Below are 9875 nucleotides of genomic sequence, written 5' to 3' on the forward strand. Positions count from 1 at the left end.
CTTCAACAACAATACTAGATGATGACTAGTCCTGATGGATCAGGCCATCCTCAGCAACGAGATCAACCAAATCATTTCTAATGGAGCAGTAATGAACTGAACCAGCTCAACCCAGAAAAAGAACTCTGGGAGATGACTAAAAACCATTACATTGAATTCCCAACCCCTATATTTATGCACACCTGCATCTTTGATTTCCTTCACAAGCTAATTGTACAATAATTCAGAGTCTGATTCTTTTTGTACAGCAAAATAATGTTTTGGCCATGTATACTTATTATGTATCTAAGTTATATTTTAATATATTTAACATCTACTGGTCATCCTGCCATCTAGGGGAGGGGGTGGGGGGGGGTAAGAGGTGAAAAATTGGAACAAGAGGTTTGGCAATTGTTAATGCTGTAAAGTTACCCATGTATATATCCTGTAAATTAAAGGCTATTAAATAAAAAAAAAAAAAAAAAAAAAAAGAAAATCCTGACAAAAGCTGAGGGAAGAAAATATTCAAGAGAAAGTGGTGGACGGTTAATAGTGTTAAAAGTTATAGAAAGGTCAAGAAGGATGATGACTGAGGAAAGTCTATCAAATTTAGTAGTACAAAAATTCTTTGTAACTTTGCAAAAAGCCTTTTCATTCAAATGGTGAAGTTAGAAGCAGATTGTAAAGTTTAGAGATGTAAATAGATTGGTGAGGTAGTGAAGGCAATGGGTAATTTTTTTTTAATACATGAGTTTTTGCCTCGGCCCGCGAGGCAGAGTGTGTGGACCCTGGAAGAAAAGAGATAAAAGGGCAAGAGAGAGGGACGCAGAAGATGGAGGCAAGACAAAACATTCTGATCAAGCCTCATTTTTATGGGTGCAATAGTACAGATATATATAGCAGCAGGGTAGCACGAATTTAGTACAGGGTGGGGGTCCTAGACAAAGGGTTGGTTTCCCGCCCAAGGATGAGCTGATCAGGTGCCTTTGGTCATAGGAAGCTCCAGGATGTGATTAGGAGATGCCTAAATATCTGCCTATTCAAAGGTTAGGGCAGTCTTTTGGAATGTGGCCTTATCACCTTATGGCCGGTAGATTAGTGCCGGCTCCCCACAAGTTTTTCCTACGAGTTTGGCTGTGAAAGGAGGAGAGATGGAGAAGAATAACTGAGTTGAAAGCAGGATCATGATAGTTGTTTATGGATGGAGGAAACCTATATATTTGTAGATAGCAGAAAGGAGCCAACATCTAAGGAGACATTGAAGATGAAAGAGAAAGGACATAATTAAAGGAGCAAGCTCCCAAAGAAAGTGGGAAGGACTGAGATCAAAGAAATAAGTGGACAGACTGATCTTCGAATAATCTAGAAAGGTTCTGAGGTATAGATAGATTAAGATAGAGAAAGGCTATCATGGTGAATAGCTTCTAATTTCTCAATAAAGCAAAAGATCAGAATCATGGATACAGAGTAAGAAGGAATCTTGGAGATCATCTGTATTGTATCACTTTGTTTAACAAATGGAGAACCTGAGGGCCAGACTTAGGATGTTGTTCAAAGCTACACATTTAATAGCAGAACTAGGATTCTAATTCAGGACTGACTCCCAATTAACTATTTTTAAATTTAATTTATAAAATTTTTTTCATATTTTAATAATAGCTTTTTATTTTTCAAAATACATGCAAAGATAGTTTTCAACATTCACTTTTAGAAAACCTTGTGTTATAAATTTTTCTTCCTCCCTTCCCCCACATCTCCCAAGTAATCCAATATAGGTTAAATATGCCCAGGTCTTCTAAACATTTTTCCACATTTATCATGCTGCACAAGAAAAATCAAATCAAAAAGGAAAAAAAGGGAGAAAGAAAAAAAAGCAAGCCAACAACAACAAAAAAGGTGAAAATACTATGCTGTGCTCCACATTCATTCCCCATAGTCCTCTTTCTGAATGCAGATGGCTCTCTCCATCACATAACTAATTTTTTTTTTAAATCACACCAAAATGAGGACTTTATTTGAGAAGGAGGAAGAGAGTGGGATTTAGGAGGCTGAGGAGCAAAGGAATGGTCTGGAAGCAATCACAAAACCAATGTAGCTAAAATTAGATGAGAAATGGGTAAATGAAGAAAAAGTCTTTGCAGCTATTAATTTGAAAAAGATCTAATTTCTGAGCTAGATAGGGATCTGATTCAAATATATAAGAATAAGATTGATCCCTCAATAGAAAAAGATATGAATAGGCAGTTTTCTGAGGAAGTAAACCATTACTACTCATATGAAAGAATGCTCTGAACCAGCAGTGTCAAATTCAAATAGAAACAGAAACTAAACACTAAATGATAAATAGGGATCAATGTGGAAGAAAATTTGTTGAGGTTCAAAGTGTTGGAGTCCAGCTCCTATAGTGAGATGAAGAGTGTGATAATCAGGAGGCCAGGCATAAGAATTCAGTTAGAATGCTTCAATTTTATTGATCAGGACCACGAATATATATACCTTAAATGCTTATAGGTTTGATACAAAGTACACTCTATTAAATTTACTATGATGTAAATGATTAAACTCCTTAAGTCATGAATCTTGATTACTTAGAAAAGTAAATAGTTGAGATACACATCAGTGTAAAATTTATTATACCATTATCTCAGGTACCCTTCTCCCAAATGCTTTTAGTCTCTTGTGGACATTCTTTCCTGTCTTAAGTTCAAAGTTTATCTTTAGTCTGTTGAGAAGTGTTTGCATTTTGTTTCACTCACTAGAATCCGAATTTATAGTATTATTGTTATGCCAAAGTTCCCTTTTAATGGGGTGACCAGTTCCTCCAATTGTCCTATTTCGTAATTCTGCCTTAGGTTATAGCCATCCTCTCTTAATGGTTGAGATAAAAGTTTTATAGACATCCCTTAATGTCATTAGAATATCAGTAACCTCCCTATCCTAAGTTATCCCCACCTAGGTCCCTCCATTCATTATGTCATTGTTCTTGTTATTCCATAAAAGGCTTGCTGTCCCTATACTCGGAGCTAGACTCTTTGAAATGATACTCTCGTCTAGCCCTGGGATCAACATGGATGCATTGGTCTCAGTATTTCTCTCCATTTAATAAATTATTGAATTGGTCTCTAATCTCTGTCTTGCTCAGTTTCTTTGGCATTACATTATCAAGCATGTTTCTGCTATTGAGAAAAGAGATGTTGGTGAGCCAAATTATGATAAGATTTAAGAGCTGGAGTGTATTCTTACCTCCTGGCCCTCTACACAAAGGAGAGCCCAAAAGGTTGGGATTGCAGATTGGTGTCATGAGGTATCTCAAAAGAATTTGCAGGCTTGAACCCATCTCCAAGTCAAGGAGCAAAGTTTATTATAATTGTAACCCCAATTGAAGCAGCTAAGTTCCAAAAGGATTTAGCAAAGAAGCAAGAGCAAGAAGATAAATTTATAGGAAAAGACAGAGAAATCTGTTTCTTCATGTCACTGATATGCTGATTTATGGTTTAAAAGTAGAACTGAGGAGTGGTCTGGTATGCACCTCAATATTGAATTTTATTAGAGGTGGGGTTGAGGAGTGGTCTGGTATATACTTTATCATTTATCTTAGAAATCATGTTATCACTAATCAACAGATTGTTATCTGCAGTCAGCAATGTTTGTAGGACTACACTATAGTATTCCTAAAGCCAACAGACTTTACATGTAAAATCAGAGGGCCTCAGGATCACTGCTATATTTCTCCTAGAACATATTAGCATTACCTATTATGTTTTTATTTATTTTATGAAATATTTCTTAATTTCATTTTAATCTGGTTCAATAGATACTAGCCTCATGTGGCTGGGTGTGTTTGACACTTCTGCTCTAAATCACTAATAATTAGAAAAATGCAAATTAATATAAGAAAAGTTCCACCCCTTGTTAATCAAATTGACAAAGTTGACAAAAGAGGAAGGTGACAGCTGCTGGAAGGACTGTGGTGAAACAGGTACATTAATGCACCATAGGTGGAACTGTGAACTGATCTAATTATTTTGGAGGGCAATTTTGAACTAAACCCATAAGTTGACTGAACAAATTATTGGTATGTGCATATGACAGCATAGTATTGTGATGTCAAAAATTGTAGTGAGAGTTATCCCCCAAGTATAGCATAGGGGTATCAGTGTATGACTCAAAGAGAGACAGAATTGATAATTTTAGTCTCTTCTTTCCCACACTCTCTCCAAAGAAGACTTTTATTCCTGCCAGAATATTCCTGCCAGTTGGTGGGGCCAGCAGTTACCACTCTACTTTCCTCAGAGATGAAGGGGTCCTGGACTACAATTATATCTATTTACTTCAATATCAGTCTAAAGGAATTTGCTTTTCAGGTTCAGACTATCTTCTCATTGTTTCATTAATGAAAGAAGGACCACTTTAAGTTTTATATCTCAAGAACTTGACTCCCTTCCCACCAAATATCAATTCCACAGTGAATTCATATAGAAATATCAAAGAAATCCATTTGGTCTCTAATTTGATAACAAAATAGAAATTAGAGAAAGTATATGCAGGAGAATGCATATCAGACAACATAGAATGAAGCAGCTTTCTCATAGGGAGCAAGGAAACTCAGCCCAATCAAGACAGAAAATGTCATAGACCTTACCCAAGTGGAAGTTCCCTGAAAATGAAATTTTGTTGTATCATCACATGAAGAAGCTGGAAACAGGGACATGATGGAGACGGTTAGCTCTTCTCATGTCAGCTTTATCCCAGGAGCTTTTCCTTCAGCAACCTGAAGATTGTCATCTTCCATTTTTTCTTTCTTGAAACTAGAAGCAAAAAGCTGCTAAAGCTTTTTCAAGAGACTTGAAGTAGGTCCAAAGATTGTAAAGGCTGGAATTTTCCTTTTGCATGCAAACTCTATAACATCCCTCATGTAGGTACAGATGGAGGGCAATGATCTCCACTAATGAAGAAGTCTCATACCAATGGTACAGGGGTTACAGATAAAAGTAGATGGTTTCAGAAAAATCTGCAAAGTTTTACATGAACTGGTACAGAGTGAAGTGAGCAGAACCAGAACTTTTTATACCAGAAAAACAATATTGTAAAAGACAACTTTGAAAGACTTAGAAATTCTGATCAGTACAATGACCAATTATAATTTTAGAGGATTCATGATGAGTTAGGCAACCCATCTCCTGCTAAAGAGATAATGAAATCAAGGTGTGGATTGAGACAAATTTTTGGGCATGGCCAATGAAGGAAATTATTTTGGTTGTCTATACATTTTTGTAACAGGGATTTTATGTTTATTGCTTTTTTAATCTTAGGGATGAGGAGAGATAAGGGAAATGAGGGAGGTTTTCATTTGAAAAAAATTTTTTAAAAGAGAATCAATTATGGAAGAATATAATGCTTTCATGCAGCAGTATCTAGTTGATATTTTTTTAATGGGTAAAAAAAATCTGAATCTGTGATTTCATTGGACTACAAAGATATCTGGTAAGGAAAATCTCTTCACCAATATAGGCCATCAATTGTCCTGAAACTTATAGTTTAAGAACATTGTTTAGGGAGATTCAGAAGTAATGACTTCCCCAACAACCCCCCAGGCAAGATATGTCAGAGGCAGGACTTGAGTTAGACCATGCTACCTCTTGAGACTAGCCAGCAGCTACCTAGGATATTTTGCTGCCTCTGGATTTATGGAACTTGGAAGGTTTCTTCTAATTTTGCTTTTAAAAATAAAATCTTATTTTATCATTTGTCCTTTCAACTCTGTTTTTTCACATGGTGCCCAAGTCTTCCTGTTTTGTTTTTTTTTTTTTTTTTTTTCTATGCTTTTTCTATGTTATTTTTATTGTCTTTTCTATGCTAGAAATACTCAGGTTTACCTTGGATTTTTCTTTCTTTTTTTTTAAACTAAAAATATTGATTTTTTCCCTTAATAGTGTTTTATTTTTCCAAATCCATAGACAGTTTTCAACATTCATTTTGAAATGGAAGGCTACCCCTCAGGACCATGAGAAACATAATCTTAAAACTCTGTAGTTAGAAGTTTGTTACTAGCTCTTTCCACCCTAATGTAGATGGTATTTTTACACCCCTAGATGTCCTGCCCTAAAAAACCTAAGATTTTGACAACTTGATAAACATAAAGAAATACCGTCTTATTGTCTGTCTGGCAATGGCACCCTTAGTGTGTCTCTTGTCTAGGATGAAATTCCTTTAGTATGACAAATGTATTAAGGAACTTTTCTGCTTCTTTCTATAAATATGTGTCTCTGAAATCGCTTGATACTGACTCCCCTGTTCTGGTGGGGTTCAATCCCTAGCTAGCAACAAATGCTCTTAAATTTACATTATTTTGGCTGTCCTGTATTTTCTCTCATCTGGGTACTTCAATTTTTGTAAGACTTTATGTTTCAAAATGTTCTCCTTTCCCCCCTCCCCAAGACAGCAAGCAATCTGATATAGGTTTAATTATGTGAAACCCTTCTAAACTTATTTGCATCTTTGTCTGGTGCAAGAAAAATTAGACCAAAAGGGGAAAAAAATCAGGAGGAAGAAAAAAAAATAAACAAAGGTCAAAATACTATGCTTCAATCCACATTCAGTCTCCATAGTTCTCTCTCCCTGTATGGGGATGGCATTTTCCATCCCAAATCTGTTGTAATTGTGTCGAATCACCACATTGTTAAGAAGAGCCAAGCTCATCTCAGTTATCATCACATAATCTTGTGATTGCTGTGTATGGTTTTTGCCTTATTTTATTCACTTCACTCAGCATCAGTTCATGCAAGTCTCTTCGGACCTCTCTAAAAATCATCCTTCTGATCGTTTCTTACAGAACAGTAATATTCCATATCATTCATATACCATAACTTATTCAGCCATTCTCCAATTGATGAGCATGCCTTCATTTTCCAGTTTTAGCCACTACAAAAAGGGCTGCCACAAACATTTTTGCACACGTGAGCCCTTTCCCCTTCTTTTACCATCTCTTTGGGATATAAACCCAGTAGTGAAGCTGCTGGATCAAAAGATATGCACAGTTTGATAGCTCTTGGGGTATTGTTTGGACTTTTCTTTAAGTGATTTTATAAATATAAATATCTTACAAATGTCAAAATTCCTTTCATGGTTCTCATGATTCTAAACTACTTTGGAAGTTCTAATTGTATGTCTTTTCCTCTCTTCTAGGGCTTTTTTGTATTTTGGGGAGGTTTGTTTGTTTGTTTGTTTTTGGCACTTTGCAGTCATACTTTCTAGAGATTTCTCCCAGCTACCTTTTATTCCTTGATACTTATTCATTATATGGATAATTTTTTTTTTTGATTATTCATTTCTTCTTTTTTTCCCCTGTTAATTTTCCTGTGAGAATCTTATTCCCTTCATCTCTCCTTTTCTTCCTTCCTTCCTTTCCTCCCTTCTTCTCTCTCTCTCCCCTCCTCTTTCTTCTCATCATGACCACTCAATACAGTATTTGATTGGAAGTTTCCCTTCTTCACATTCTTCCTTATAGCCTTATAAGTCTCATATATATATATATATATATATATATATATATATATATATATACACACACACACACACACACACATATATATACATATATATACACACACATATATTATATATATATAAATAAACATATGTGTACATATATGTGTGTGTGTGTTTGTGTTTGATTTCACAATCTATCCATGCAACTGTAATCTCTCTTCAGAGCTCCGGGCCTTTGTTGCTAAAGACATTTAGGTCCAAAAGAGAACTCATTTCCATCTCCCCTAAATCTATACCTTTTTTTTTTCACTTTTTCCTATCTATGTTGAGGGCACCCCTTCTCTTGCCAGCCACGCAGGCACCTGGTTTAAGAGTTGTCGACCTTTTCTTCCGTCTCCGTTTCTTTCTATCCTCTCATTTGCCAGGTCTGGCCAAGCCCCTCTGCGCTCCCGTAACTCCCGCTACTCCAGAGCAGGTGTGCATCATCTCTCACCTGGACCATTTTCAGGAATCTTCTAATTGATCTCCTACTTTCTGGAGCCACTTGTTTGGAATCTATCCCTAAAACGTTTTCCGTGGCTCCCTGATGTTTTCCCGATCTTTTGACCCATCCCTTTGGGCATCCCTAACAACCCGTTAGCTTAATAGGTTACTGGTGAGCGCTAAGCCGAGCCTACGCTTGGCTGCTACGAGCGGCAGCGGTGGGCCTCGAACACCCAGCTTGCCGGCACCAAAGTCAGAGCTCTTTCCACTACGCCACGCTCCAATCTCATCGGGAGCGTCCTCTTCCTTCCAGGGTGAGCTCAGTGGCCCCTCCTGCGTTAGAGCCGCTTTTGTCTCTCGGTTCCCAGCCTCGGTACGTGGGCCTTATGTTCATCCGCGTCTCTCGTGTCCCCGATCACCCGCACTTACACCTCACCCGTCACAAGTTCTGTAAGGGCAGGCTCTTTTTTTTTTTTTTCTTTCCGTGCCCCATGGACGGTGCCTCATTAATATGTGTTGCCCTAGAAGGGACCTGAGAAATGATTAGAGACGGGGAGGGGGCGGGAAATCACCCTCGCTTGGGGAGCAAGTGTCCAGACTGGCCTCCCAGCGACGCCTGTGGCGGAGTCTGGCACAGAGCCAGCTCTCCATCCCTGTCCGTTTTCGCATCTTCCCCGCAGCCTGGCCCAGAGCTCCGCACACAGCAGGCACTTAGGCGCCGATTGCATCAGATAAAGCCCGTGCTTTGGGAAGGGCCGGGATTTCTGCGGAACGAAATCGTGCAGGGCCGCACAGGAGCCTGGGGTAAGGCCTCTGTCCTGCGTTGTCCCGTTCGCTGCGGAGGGAAGGCGCCTTCGGGCACCTCCCGCCACGGATCCCGGCGGGAGAGCGAGACTGGCTGGCGGCGAGAGAAAGGGCCCGGGAGGCGGAACCTCGCCGGGGTTTGCAGCATCAGGACTCGTGTGTGTACCATGGGATTCCAGCAGGGGACACTAACGCTTAATGCCGCACATCCCACTACGCTCTCTACAACAGAGAAGGCAGTAGAGGTGCTTCACAGGAAGTCAGGATGGCCGAGCGGTCTAAGGCGCTGCGTTCAGGTCGCAGTCTCCCCTGGAGGCGTGGGTTCGAATCCCACTTCTGACAACTCCGTAATTTTTTCTTCCGGCTCCATTTTAGAAACTTAGAGGGGCGGGACTAGCTGTGACGGGCTCCGGCTGCACACGTACTTTTGCGGGGTGTGGAATTAGGTACTTGCAGTTCCCGTTCTAAGCGGAATGCGGGTAACGGCGTCGGCAACTATTGTAACCGAAGTGAATGTTTAACGACGGGACTACGGTCCCAGCCAAAAAGCAAAAGCCACGCTTGCTGTCAGAAGTGGGATTCGAACCCACGCCTCCAGGGGAGACTGCGACCTGAACGCAGCGCCTTAGACCGCTCGGCCATCCTGACTGCCGCGAAAGCGCGCTTTGCCAAAAGCCTTGGGAAGCTATGGCCGAAGCTTCTGCGGACAACGCAATGTGCACGTTCTGCGGCGGGCTGCGGAGCCGAGCTCTGCAAACTGCGCAGAGACCCGGAAGGGGAAGCTGGAATAGGAGCAGGGCCTCGGACCGCTGGGGAGCCTGGCACGCCGCCCCCAGGGCCGAGAATTGGCCGGGCTGGGGGCGAAACCGGTGCGAGAGAGACGGATTGCAACTTGCGCAAAGTGATGTCGTGCCGGTTAGGTTGCGCCTCCTGCGGCCCGCCGGGAGGGGCGTTTCTGCTTGGTAAAAATCATGGGCTGATTTGTCAGCGTTGCCCCCCGCCCTCCCCCTCCCCCCCGCCCTCCCCTCCCCCTCCCCCACACCTTTATTACACAGTGAGAAACTGAGGCCTCGTCAATGGCAGAAGAAAACAGGAAAAGCCTTTTGTTTCTACAACCGCAA

The 9875-nt window shown here is 40.4% G+C and overlaps 2 non-coding genes across 2 annotated transcripts; one reads left to right on the forward strand and one right to left on the reverse strand.

Moving 5' to 3' along the window:
- The first annotated feature begins 9013 nt into the window (after positions 1 to 9013).
- Positions 9014 to 9096, forward strand: TRNAL-CAG. The gene has a single exon. It is a non-coding gene; the product is annotated as a tRNA-Leu (tRNA).
- Positions 9097 to 9319: 223 nt separating this feature from the next.
- Positions 9320 to 9402, reverse strand: TRNAL-CAG. Its single transcript has one exon. It is a non-coding gene; the product is annotated as a tRNA-Leu (tRNA).
- Positions 9403 to 9875: the final 473 nt, after the last annotated feature.

The sequence above is a fragment of the Sarcophilus harrisii genome, chromosome 2 (genome assembly GCF_902635505.1).
Source record: "Sarcophilus harrisii chromosome 2, mSarHar1.11, whole genome shotgun sequence".
NCBI lineage: Eukaryota > Metazoa > Chordata > Mammalia > Dasyuromorphia > Dasyuridae > Sarcophilus > Sarcophilus harrisii.